Source organism: Bos javanicus, chromosome 19 (assembly GCF_032452875.1).
Source record: "Bos javanicus breed banteng chromosome 19, ARS-OSU_banteng_1.0, whole genome shotgun sequence".
Lineage (NCBI taxonomy): Eukaryota > Metazoa > Chordata > Mammalia > Artiodactyla > Bovidae > Bos > Bos javanicus.
Genome location: NC_083886.1, coordinates 56,289,215 through 56,302,473, shown reverse-complemented (window position 1 = coordinate 56,302,473; position 13,259 = coordinate 56,289,215). Strand labels below are relative to the sequence as shown.

The window sequence follows — 13,259 nt, the reverse complement described above, 5'->3', positions numbered from 1 at the left end:
GAAAAGGAGTACCTCAAGGCTGTATGTTGTCACCCTGTTTATTTAACTTCTATGCAGAGTACCTCATGTGAAATGTGGGGCTGGATGAAGCACAAGCTGGAATCAAGATTGCCAGGAGAAATATCAATAACCTCAGATATGCAGATGACACCACCCTTATGGCAGAAAGTGAAGAACTAAAGAGCCACGTGCCCAAAGGGCAACAATTTCTCATTCTGATAACGAGAGGGAGTAAAGAATTAGAAGCAAAGATTTCACCGACTACAATTGCAGACCCAGGATTTGCAGGCAGGGTTGTCTGACTCTGTGTGCTCAGCTCTCTGCTATATTGATTTCTGTCCTGGGCAAATTATTAGAGGTACCATAAAGAAAAAAGAATGGGAAAACCACGAGGAAAAAGTATGCTGAAAGATGTTATTACCGAGTCCAAGCTCGTACTGCTTGCCACATGACAGACCGATAAATAGAGAGACGAGTTGTTGGGGCAAAGAATAGTGACTTTATTCAGAAAGCTGGCAGACCAAGAAGATAGTGTACTTACATCACAAAGAACCATCTTGAGTCAGAATTCAGGCTTCTTCTATACTGAAAGAGGAGAGAGTAAAGTCAAACATTTCCAGTCAGCCTCTGGAGGGGAGGTGTGCATGTCTTCCTCCCTGCAGTCACTGACAGGTGGGCCTGGTTAGAATGTTGCCTATGAGCTAAACAAAGGGGCATGCATGTGTGCTAAGCTGCTTCAATCGTGTCTGCCTCTTTGCGACCCCATGCATTGTAGCCCACCAGGCTCCTCTGTCCATGGCATTCTCTAGGCAAGAATACTGGAGTGGGTTGCCATGCCCTCCTCCAGGGGATCTTCCCAACCCAGGAATCAAACCTGCATCTCTTATGTCTCCTGCAATGGCAGGAGGGTTCTTTACCATCAGCACCACCTTGGAAGTCCCTAAACAAAGGTATTTTACTTCAGAGCTCATTACCTAGGAGGCAGGGTTCCCGAAGATGGGCCATTATGTGTAATTTAAGGCATAATGGCAACATCCCTTTAGTGATGAACTCAGAATACAAAGATTCTTTCCTATTACAATGTTTCCATCATTCTCTCTCCAGAAGGGCTCTTCCGGACCACCGGGTACCACCCAGCACTTCACCGTGAAGTCACCGGAAGAGACAGCCGCTGTAAATAAAGTCAAACTGGCTGCTAAAGACCCTCGGGAAGCCTCCGCAAGCACACGCAAGAGCAGTATATCCTTCAGGACTACCACTGTCGATAACTGATCGCACGCTGACAGGAAGTAGAAAAATTCTGAAGACCGTCATTTCAATTACCCAGCAGGCATTCGCTCGGCAAGCTTCTTTCAGAGTCAGAATATAAATAGGTCGTGTGTGTGTGCAAGCCCTTACAAATGAGAAGGAGGAGATGGGAGAATAAAACTTTACGATTACCCCTCTGCCAGGTTTTTGGTTTTTTTTTTCACCAAAGCAGGAAGCAGCAGACCCACTCCAGAGCCTCCTGGTGGTGAAATCTGAGGCCTCGTGGGAGCCAGGACCCATTAAGCATTTGTTGTGCTGAGTGACAAGGCTGGAAGCAGCATGGGAGCGGATGATGAATAGATGCCCCGGCATCGCAGCAACCTCAATGAGCCTCCCGCGGCCCAAAGTTGATTCTCCATATCATAATGGAATCAGACACTTGCCAAGAAATCGACAGGAGGGAGAAAGAGTTTATAAAACACGCGCACGCTACTCATCCTGTGGCTGCTGTTCTGAAAGAAAGACGGGAGACCAAACGTGGTGAAGAATTCGGTGACACCGACATGCTGTGACACATGGTGAGATGGGCTAGGTCTTCTTTTCAGGCTCCACTGAGAATCAAAGAAGCCGAGAAACGGTGCACGTAGAGGATCTCTGAATAACTACATCAGAAATACGGTACTTGATGAGACGTCTTCTCAGTTCAAATCCCTACAGTCATTGTCCTGAATGGTGCTCCAGACCAAAACCAAGTATTTCTGGGCAAGTGTCTTTACCTACCTACGTAGAGGAATAAAAACTATGTATCAAGAATGCATTTGTAGCAGGCACAAACTGTTTTATAAACCGGATTCCATTTGACTCTACCTTCAAGGTGGGCCTAACTCAACCCTTAGCACACATGGAGAGACTGAGCCTGAAACAGAAGGGTTCAGTGACTTGCCTGAGGCAGCCCATGCATCATAATTTTTGATGCATTGCAAAGTTAATTGCTGTCATCTGTACACTTCTCCTGAAGAACTCAGCATACATATCATTAGCTAGAGCTATTTCTTTATATGTTTTTACTTTTGAGATAAAATTTACACACAGTGAAATGCCCAGATCTGAAGTGCACACTCACTGTGTCTTGACAAATTTGTACACTGTTTAACCAAACCTCCATCACTATATGGAGTGATTACATCCTTATAGTGGTATTACCTCCCCCCCAGAAAGTTCCCTTCTGTCTCAATAAATTTCCACTCCCAACTCCTGGAGGCGAAGGAGATGCGATAATGTGCAGATGATGGATAGTATCAGATCCACTGGTCTCAGCAGATACTCCATCATCTGGAAGCATCTGAACTCGAGAGAGCAGGAGGCTGGCTCATCAGAGGTTCACAGAAGCTACCTGGTAAGGAGTAACCTCCTGCAGCGCAGCTGTCTGTCTGCCAGGATTTGGTAGGTGCGCCAGACTGCTGGCAGATGTGTGGCACTGTGTCCATAAGTGCTAGAACACACTGGCACACCCAGAGCTGTGAACACATGAGCAAGGGTCATCGGCGCCATCTTGGCGCTGGCGGTCACACCTGAGTGCAACAAGTAACTCCTTGGTACTTCATAACAGCCCAGAAGTACCAGGGAGTTAACGTCAAGAAGTCAGCTTGGACCCACGGGGCACACGAGCCAGTGAAACAGTGCTTCCAGTTTGTCCTTCCGGGCAGACAGTCCTGAGACGCATTTCATAAGGCTCCTGAGAAGGTCCTGGTCAAACCAGACACCAGTCACCACCAGCACTGGTAAAACTGATGATGCATCCTGAACTGGTTTTCCCTCCTCTCCTGTTCTCCACATCCCTCACTCTTGCCCACTGGGATTACTTCCCAAATAAGATTACTTCCCAAATAAGCTTGGGAAGATTACTTCTCAAGCCTCTGTCTCTGGCTCTGGTGTGAGTGCGTGTTTGTGTTGTGTTGAGTGGCGAGCAGAACGAAGACTAAGACAACTCTGTAGTATTTGTTGTTGCCTGTTTATTTATTAAGGTATAATTTTATACACTAAAACCCACAGCTCTTAAGTGTCCAGTTTGGTGAGTTTTGACAAATACATATATATCCATGTAACTGACACCCCCTCAATCACTGTAGTCTTGTCTGCGCCTGAGAAAATCCCCTTGTACTCTTTTTCAGTCCAGCCCCAGCCCCAGCCCCCAGAAGCAACCACTATTCACATATCTATTGCTGTAGATTCGTCTTGTCTGTTTTGAACTTTATATAGGTAGACTAAACGGGCCATATAGTCATTGTGATGGTGGATGGAAAAGAGTAGAAAATTCTTTGTCGCTCTCTGACAAGAGGTCGGGTCTATTGCCCTTTCTCTTGAATCTGGCTGACCCCGTGACTTGTACTGACGACAGAATGCTGCAGAAGTGCTGTGACCCCACGGCTGTGATTTACGGAGTGTGCAGCCCCGGCGTTCTCAAGCCCGGATGCCGGCTCTGGGGGGTGGTGCTGGCAGAAGTGCTGGCAGCAGCTGGAGAAGGGCCATGAAAGTCTGAAGCAGCGTGTAGGTGTCCAGTAGGGCATCAAGACACGGGAGATGCAGCTAACATGGTACTTAAAGGGCGCCCAAAATCTCTGAAAATAAGAAAGGTGGAAAATATGAGTCAAGCAGGCAATTCAAGGAGCCAGGAAAAAAAGACAGCAGAGTAAAGCTTAAGAAAGTGAGATAAAAGAAATAACAAAGGCAAATGCAAAAACTCATGAAATAGAAAACAGAGAGCATCAATAAAACAAGTTTTTTCTTTGAAAAACTTATGAAAAATTTTAACCAAGAAAAAAGGTAAAAAACCGTATCAAGAATGGAAAAGGGGATCTAACTCCATATGGGAGACATTTAAAAATTATTTATAACTACTATGGGGACTTCCCTGGTGGTCCAGAGGTTACAACTCCACTCTTCCAATGTAGGGAGCGCGGGTTCAAGCCCTGGTTGGGGAACAAGGATCCCACATTGCTGCAGGTTGTGGCCAAAAGTGGTAAAGAATCTGCTTGCTGATGCAGGAGACGCAGGTTCAATTCCTGGGTTGGGAAGATTCCCTGGAGAAGGAGATGGCAACCCACTCCAGTATTCTTGCCTAGGAAATCCCATGGACAGAGGAGCCTTGCGGACTACAGACCATGGGGTTGCAAAAGAGCTGAACGCGACTTGGTGACTAAACAACACCTATAAGCAGCTTCCTGTGACTACATCTGAGCCTCGCTGGGGAGACGGGGAGGTGCAGCCAGCACCAGGCGGTAGACACAGCAGGAGGCCCGGAGAGGCCAAGGGGGCAGGAAGGCGCACCCCACTCCCCCCGAGAGGGGCTGAATTATAATTTTCAAAAGTTGAACACAGCACTTTCACACATAAAATGGACATATGTAAGTCACTGTTTCCAGCTCATTAATTAATGAGGGAGCTGATAAGATGTTAAGACCAGCTGAAAGGAAAATCTGAAAATCAGCCATGTAGACAGGCAATCTGGAACGCTAGACCGAACTTGCTAACAGATGCAGAACTGGTCGATGGGGCAATAAAAGGTAATGTTTGAGGTCGTCTTTTCCAGATGACAGAAGCCAATCCTATCTGTGTGGGACGAGATCCATTTGCATCGTTGTGGACAGGAACTGTTTCCATTTTCTACAGCCCAATTTCTCCCCGATCTGAGCTGTAGAACAGCCTCTTCAAAAGAAAGACAAAGGTCCGGGCAACCCCTGGGGATGGGCCACACCTGGCCCGCCCAGTGTCTCCTGGCCCATTTGCAAGTCCGACAGTTTCTCTAGACAGAAGATTATCTTGGTCTGTTTACACCTGCAGGACAGAGAGCGCCTGGATCCAGGATGTTAGAATGACCCATGCAATGCTGAAAGATCCGGATCCCAGGCCACACCATGGACCCTTCAAAATCTGTCTCTCTTGTCAGCGGTGCCTGGTGGCAGAATATTTATTTATTGTTTACTTATTTGACTGCACCAGGTCTTGGTTGCAGCATGCAGAATCTAATTCCTTGACCAGGGGTAGAAACCAGGGCCCCGGCTTTGGGAGCATGGAGTCTTAACCACTGGACCACCAGGGAAGTCCAGAGAAGTCTCTTTTTTAATATTTTATTTATTTACATCGGGCCCCTTGTGTGGCACATGGGAATCTTAGTTCCCTGGCCAGGGATCAAACCTGGGTCCCCTCCCCTGGAGTCTTAACCACTGGACCACCAGGGATGTCTGCATCGGGATGTTTAAAGTGCCAGGTGATTCGGAAGTGCAACCAAAGTTGAGAAGCACCGCTCAGAGGACATCCAAGCAGGAGCTACAGGCTAGCAGCCCACCCTCCCCTCCCACCCTCTCCTCACCCCTTCCCAGCCTCATCCTCTGCCCTAGCCCGCCCATCCCTCCTCTCCTCTCCCTGGGCCTGACATCCCTGTGCATCGGGAGCCAGTCACCCCTACCGCCACGCAGACGGGGCCGAGGACATCTCCCCTTCCAAAGGCCCCTCCCCCAGAGGTTAGTCCCAGGAGACGGCCTCTTGAAAGTGTTTTGCTCCTGTACACAGAAGCAACCACAGCTTGAGAGCAGCAAATGAGAAGAAATCTATCATCCTCAGGAAATGGGTTCCGGCCGTCCTGCAGAGTCACAGCAGTCAGAGGGGCCCTTCAAGTGCCCGGCGAAATGAATAGGTTTAATAGTGATGCACCAGCTGTCCCCAGGACACTTGTAAGCACTAGGTGGGCGGGCTTTGGGGGTGCCCCTACCTCTCTGGCAAGATCGGGCACTTGGGGGCCTTAGTCCCCAGTGGCTCCTTTCACAAAAAGCAGGATGGAGCTGATCTCCTTTCAGACTCCAGATACGTTTTCAGCCAGGCTCACATCCCATCCTGGGAGCAACCTGGAGGGGCTGACTGGGAGGGCAGGGCTGGCCTTGACTGGAACTGGCCAGCCTTTCTGGCAGCCAGAACCCTGAGCAAGCTGACCAGACAGAGGATGGAAGACGGAAGCAATGGCTGGTTGGGAGTCCTGCCCCTGGAATGACCCTGAAGACATCCCAGATCCCTGCAGACCGTGATGGCAATCAGGCAGTTGAGGACACCCACTAGCATTTGTCCAGTGATCTCAGGCAAAAGAGCAGCATAGTAATACCTAGGCCCTGAGGTGGCGCTGAAGATCAGATGACCCCAAAGACAGGAAAGCCAGCCTCCACAGTGTGAGCTCACTCCCTCCCTCCCTGGACACCTGAGAATCAGGGCAAAGGCTTGACTCGCCTGCAGGTCTCAGATGTGCCCCTTCCGTGGTGGCAGCCACACGTGACCACTGGGACTCAGAGTGGGGCTGGGGCAAACCCAGACGAGCCGCGAGTGTAAAATACACACTGGGTTCTGAAGATCCAGTTTTTTAAAAAAGTAAAATGTCTCACTAATAATTTTTGTCCGACTGCACATTGAAACCATCTGTGGCGCGTGCGTGTGCGTGCGTGCTAAGTAGCTTAAGTTGTGTCCAACTCTTTGCAACCCCATGGACAAAGGAGACACCAGATTCCTCTGTCCACAGCATTCTCCAGGCAAGGATACTGGAGTGGGTGCCATGCCCTCCTCCAGGGGATCTTTTTGACACAGGGGTTGAACCCAAGTCTCTTATGTCTCCTGTATTGGCAGGCGGGTTCTTTACCACTAGTGCCAACTGGGAAGCCCATTGTTGGCATACCAAGTTAAATAAATTATTACGAGTAATTTCACGTTTCACTTTTTCAACATGGCTATCACCAATCTAAAATTTTTTGTGTGGCTTGCTGCCGGGAGCCGGCGAGAGACACTCCACTCGTGACAAAGGTCATGAGGAAGGAGGCTCGGCATATGCAAAGGCGGGATCGAGCCTCAGGAGTCCCCCCGGATATTCTCGAGCATCTACCCCCAAAAAACCAGAGTCTGCCTACTTTATTGCTTTGTGCTCTCACCTCTGACTTTACTGGGGGCTGTCCCCTACCACCATCTCACTCTCTCTGTCAAAGAGCTAACTTACAGCTCCAATTAATAAAGTTCCTGGGCAATTAGGAGTGTTTAAATCCAAACCCCTCAGATAGCTCTCTAACTCGCCTGACAAGTTTACCCAGACTCCTACAGCTATGCATACGATTGTTTAGTCTCCCAGCCTCGAGAGGCACGGGAAGCTTAAGATATTCAAATAGCTTAGAACCTCTCAGAGAGTTAGAAACTGTCAGAATAAACTAGTAAAAGATTTCATTGATGAGCCAATGCTTGCTGCCAAGTTTTCACATCCCCTGAATTGTATCCTTGAATGTGTATTAATTAATAGTTGGTATGTAGAAAAAATAAGTAGTGGCCTTGGTGTTAGTAACTTTAGACCCTTAAGGTAATAAATTCTTTCCTTTGTTGTAAACCCATTACACATCCGCTCTATAGGAATGCAATTTTATCTTCGGAAGATGGCGCCAAACCTTAAAATAATTACTCTTAGAGAAAATAAGTCTTACGGTTGATAAGTCTTTGTCAAGAGCCATAAAATGTTAATAGGCCTTCTGGCCAGAAGATGATGTAAATCACCTAAACCATTTGTATACCATAAATTTGCAGGAAAGAAACCCTGGTTTTTGATAAGGATCAAAAACTGCTGACTTTGCATCCCCTATTATCCTCTATGTGTAATTTAGGGTATAAAAGCCCCTGTTGAAAATAAAGCTTGCTCACCAACGCTTGGTCTCCCCATGTCATTCTTCCCTTTAACTTCCAGCTGAGTCTCCATCTGGAGCGCAGATATCCTCTGCGACCATTTATTTGCCTGGGCTTCTAAGACCCACTCGAGAAGGTGTCTAAGGTGGGGCACCTTCTGCTATTCGAGAGGGCGCCTGCGGCCTCCGTGGTCAGAGCTAACCTGGTATCACGGGTTATATTGATTTTCCGCGTAAACCAAGCTACTCAGCCTCTTTTCTCCACTGAATTTTCCTACTGAGCTATCCTCATTCTATTGCTCTTTATATCTCTAATTAACATTTGAATAGGTCGCCTAAGCCGTCTCCCCGTCGAATACCCTGGATCAGCCGGGGCTGGACCCCGGCAGCTTGCGTTACCTCCAATACTGTCAGGAGTCCTCAGGGCCACCACGGGACTCTGTTCTGGCCCCAGCTCCTCGGTGTGCCAGCTGCCATGGCCGCAGAGCCCCAGGCTGACTCCTTGAGGCCCACACTACACAGTGGACCACAAGGCGCGGCAAACTCTAACTCAACACACCTGGGCGCCTCTGCCCCGCCTCGCCCCCCCCCAATCCCCGAGGCCCCCTTCTCTGCACGTGTGAGCAATTCCTCAGGAACTACAGGCCACACTCTGCCCCATCTTTGCTTGAGGAGACTTTGTGAATGGCTCTGGGGACTGAAAGGTCTGTTTTCCAAGAGGTTTCCACTCCTGAGGACTCAAACTTCCTGGCCCTTGCTCTGTACAACCTGTTACGCTGGTGGTACCTTCCCAGCCCCACGCCCACTTCCTCTCACAGGGCTGTGCAGAGGCTATTGCCTTGGTTAGGGTTGTCAGATAAAATACAGAATACCTGATGAGATCTGAATTCCAAACCAACAACAGAATTTTTTAGTCAGTATATCCCATGCAATATTTAGGCTATACTATTAAAAAATTTTTTTATCTGAAATTCAAACTTAACTTGGGCAGCCTGTTTTGATTTGCTGAACTCGGCAGCCCTGCTTGGACTACGTCTCTGGAGTGGGGTTTGGGTGTGTAGTGCTAAGAGCGTCCACTCTGGGTTCAGGGTCTGCCTCTGCCAGTTCTGTATCCCTAACCTCAAGGCCTCAGTTCTTTCATCTGCACGATGGAGATGACAATCAGGGTCCCTGCTTCACATGATTGTTGTGGGGTGAGATGAGAGCAGCCACAAGAAACCTGGCCTGTCCGAAGTACTCCCCTGCTGTGAGGCAGAGGGGACACGGCAGCAGCCCAAGGTACAGTCGTCAAAGCCAGGGCAGGATGCTCTCCTCCCCGCAAAGGAGGTGTTCTGGGGGTGTCAGGTACAAAGGGCACACTGCCCATGATGCTGCAGCATTCAAAATCTGGGACCCCTGGGACCCCAAGGGGAAAGGTCCTGCTGGGTGGGTTTGGAAGGCAGCCTCTGTCTGCTGAACCCTGGGACTGCTGGAGCCCCCTGACCTGAGTGAGGACAGACAGGGCCACTCAGAGAGGTGACAGGGCTTCGCCAGGTTCTCCTGGGCCTCTCTGAACCACTACACTGGAAGAGATGAGTGGAAATCACCCAGCTAAGCATCAGGCAGCCCGCCAAACACTCCTGGGCTTGTCTCCTCCTCTGGATCGTGACTTCTGAAAGCCATGTGGGGACAGAGGTGGTGACACAGGGGGTAAGCCTGACAAGGCTGGTGCAGCAGGCTCTGGAGGGCCTTGACTGCCAAGTTAACTCTATAGAACTCATGTGACAACGTGTGTATCACGAGCGTTTGCCTGAGCCTGGAGTCAGGTGCACAGCCACTGACGGCAAGCCCCAGATTATAGCTTGGCCTGGCCTGGGGACCTTTCTATACCGCAAAAAAACTTATGACAACAGAAAGATGGCCTGACAGTCTGATGATGGCACTACCACCATCACAGCTCAAAACACAGGCCAGCTTTCCTTCTCCACATCAACAGAAGGAGAAATAGTCGAAGACACTGGGACTCGGGAGAATCTCTGCTGGGAAGTATGGCCCCACCCCGTGCCAGCAGAGTCCCCAACCTCTGTTAACACAAAGCCCCCAGGTCCTGCGTGTGTGCTGGGGATGGGGGCTCCTCGCCCACTGAGAAGCCTGGGTGAGAGTCGGGTGCTCAGGGACTAAGTCACAGGTCTAGGGCACTAGCAGCCGGGAGGGTGTGTGACCTTGAGCCACTCTTCGGTCAGAAACTGAGCTGCTCACTGTGCCCCCTGGAGGCCAAGGGCACACACTCAGCAGGTGGTCACCGAGCGCAGAAGCCATGACATGTACGAAAAGTCTCCTTGGGGTCTGACTCCTTTCATTTATATTCCAACAAAACAGGATCTTAAGCAGGTCAGCATTCAAAAATTATGTAGCTAAGAATGAAATCAGACAAACTCAGAAAATGCTAAAACACAACGACTACATTTCAGGCACAGAGAACCAGGCAGAAACAAACTCAGCCGGTGTTCCCTCGGCAAGCACACACCTCCTCCAGTGAACTCACCTGCAAAGAGAGTACAGTGCATCAGCTCTTCGTTCAACTTCAGCAAGTCTGAATATTCAGAGAATGTAAAACTGTCTTATACGATAAAATACCCTTCAAAACCTAAAATGTACCTTCCACCCAGAACACGATGTGGCTGGTGCCCACCCTGCAGCGACCCAGCGGCCCCCCTCCTTCCAAGCCTACAGGCTCCAACCCAGTGACTTCCTAACAACAACCCCCACCACCACTCCGAGCACACCGGGGCATCCACCCACCACCACGTGGGGTCCTCAGAAACTTGCCCACACCAGGCACAGTAAACTGCCCTCTGACAACCCCCATAACTCAAGACCAGCCTGCCTATCCCTCCACTCTCCTCCCGTTCTCTCTCACTGGGTAGTCCCCCAGTTTGGCCCCAACTGTTCAGCTCCCCAATCCTCTCACTTTCATGCTTCCTGCCTTCTGTCACGTTTCATCAGCTGTAACGGCCTTCACTTCCTCACAGGGTTACATCCTGCCGGGTCCCACTGGAAACTCGCCTTGCTGGGGTCCGGCACTTCCTGCTGTCTACTTCTCTGCACCCCAAACCCCGGAAGGGCAGGGACCACGCTTTTCTTGACGTTCCCTCCGAAGCAGAGACATAACACTCTGACTGCTGTAGGTACTTCAACGTGATGAAGGATTGCTTCTCCATCAGTGTGCTGACAAAAAAAAGGGCAAAGACAAGAGGAGGAGGAATGATGCTTCACGGAGTAGGGTGAACCACACCAAGGAAATAAAAATGAATCAGTTCCACTAGTAGTTACTGTGTGAGATCCCTAGCAAAGGCCAACAGGAGGATCTCTCCAAGTGGAACTCGTCTCGGCCTCTGCCCAGGAAGTGAAAGGGTTCAGGTGTCACGATTCCAGTAAGGGTGGCACTGCCCTTCCAGTAACTTCTAGACCTGCACTGTTCCACGCAGCAGCTGCTAGGCACACATAGCCATTTACATTTAAATTAACATTTCAGGGACTTCCCTGGTGGTCCAGTGGTTAAGAATCCACCTGCCAGTCCAGGGGACACGGGCTCGATCCTTGGTCCAGGAAGAGTCCCACATGCCACAGACCAACTAAGCCCATGCGCCACAACAAAGACCCCGTGCAGCCAAAAAAATAAATAAATAAAACAAAATTGCACTCCAGGATTGTGGCCACCCTACTGAACAGCACAGATATAGACCATTTCCAGCATCACAGAGATGCTTGACTGCTGCTCTGTACACAGGGCTCTTTTGAAATAACAGTTTTTAGCACATCATCTTGTTTAAAACCCACACTGACCTCCTATAATCCTCAGGACAAAGCTCCGAATCCTCAAATGAGCTGCAGGCCCTGCGTGGCCTGTCCCTCCCCCACCTTTTCAGCTTTTCACGCCATTTTCCACTTCATGTTCTGGGCTACAGTGGGCTTTGTTCAGTTCCTCCACTAGCCAATACTAGCTAGGCCACTGGACCTCTGCACACGCTGCCCCCTGGCCTTCCCAGCAAACTCCTACACATCCTTCCGAGCCCACTCAGGGTCTCATCCTCAGGAAAACCTTCCAGTCTCCATCAGGTTCTTTGAGACACGCATTCTTGTAAGCCTGTGCTTTCCTTCAGAGCATTAATATCAGCTTGAATTATACTCTCGTTAGGGTTATTTCCCCAACTAGGCTGTAGTTCCCTGAGAACAAGGTATCATAAAGTATTGAATAAAACAAATATACATGAACACTGTTTATAGGTATTTTCCTTTCAATGAACGTTCTGTTTGCAGTATCATACATGATCATCAAACTGCTGCTAGAATGTTCACACCTGTTACTGCAAATTCAAAACCCAGGAAAACAGTTCTCCTAGGAATTTACTTTAGGTCAGGGTCGGGCTGCCTGGTACAAGGTTGCACCCACAACTGGGCAGGTTCAACAACACAGGAGCCTCTCCCCAGACCACTGGCTTCAGGACCCTGCGTCTCCACCCTTGACTTACCTGGATCCCCCAAACTGACGTCACTCAGAATATGCTCTAGGCTCGCCGCAGAGGAGTAGCAAAGATTGCGATGCCTTCATCCAACCGCCGGGGGCCAGAGAGCTTTCATCTTCTCATAAAACCCTGGGGAAAGAGACCCACGTGCTCTAGGAGAATAAACCCCACGCCCAAGGTCAGGGGCGGAGGCCGGAATAAGTTTCATGGATGTTTACACACACCCTAAACCTCACGCTGCCCTTCCAGCCCGGGATCCAATACCTTTCTAAGGGGTGCAGGGCCTCCTACTGTAGCCCTTCACCCCGTTCCTGGTGCCTGAGTTTGGCCTCTTCCGCCCAACACCCAATTTCTATGCTGGGAATGATTCCTGAAGTCCGGTTGCCGGGAGCTTCGTCAGCGCCCCAGGGCGGGAACTGGCGCCGCGGATCAGCGTCATTCTGCGGGTTTGGGGTTCGGCCAGCGGGTGGGAGCGAGCGAGCACAGCCCCTCTGACACCACATAACACGTGGCGGCCCTGCCTTCCCAATCTAGAGTCAAAAGCAGGTCCGAACACGCACTTCCGGCCGTAAGCGACGGCTTACCACAGAGATGGCAGCTAGAAGATCGCCTTAGCTCTGAAACTGGGTCCTCCATGGCCACCTTAAAGGGGCCGCAGCCGCGAGATGCTGGAGAGGAGCGCCGTAGCTTGGAGGGGAGGGCCCTTAGAGCAAGTGAAGCAGGAGGCCAGCTAGATTTCCGCAATGGAGGCGCATCCCGAGGCAGGGGATAGATAGAATGATCACTCCTGTTTTCCAGGTGAAAAGAGTCA

General features: G+C 50.0%; 3 long non-coding RNA genes and 1 other non-coding gene across 4 annotated transcripts in view; 1 reads left to right on the top strand and 3 right to left on the bottom strand.

Annotated features, from left to right (window-relative positions):
• The first annotated feature begins 409 nt into the window (after positions 1-409).
• On the top strand, positions 410-1,439 carry LOC133231626 (uncharacterized). Its single transcript, XR_009731171.1, has 2 exons — positions 410-950; positions 1,105-1,439. It is a non-coding gene; the product is annotated as an uncharacterized LOC133231626 (long non-coding RNA).
• A 1,801-nt stretch (positions 1,440-3,240) lies between these two features.
• Positions 3,241-13,259, bottom strand: part of LOC133232821 (uncharacterized) — a 307,249-nt gene continuing 297,230 nt past the window's right edge. The window contains exon 2 of the long non-coding RNA XR_009731477.1: positions 3,241-6,937. This is a non-coding gene — a long non-coding RNA (uncharacterized LOC133232821). The remainder of the gene's footprint in view (positions 6,938-13,259) is intronic.
• LOC133232819 (uncharacterized) lies at positions 10,367-13,013 on the bottom strand. Its single transcript, XR_009731476.1, has 4 exons — positions 12,713-13,013; positions 12,455-12,577; positions 10,894-11,150; positions 10,367-10,467 (listed from the first exon to the last, which is right to left on the bottom strand). It is a non-coding gene; the product is annotated as an uncharacterized LOC133232819 (long non-coding RNA).
• On the bottom strand, positions 12,231-12,418 carry LOC133233143 (small Cajal body-specific RNA 16). Its single transcript, XR_009731620.1, has one exon. It is a non-coding gene; the product is annotated as a small Cajal body-specific RNA 16 (non-coding RNA).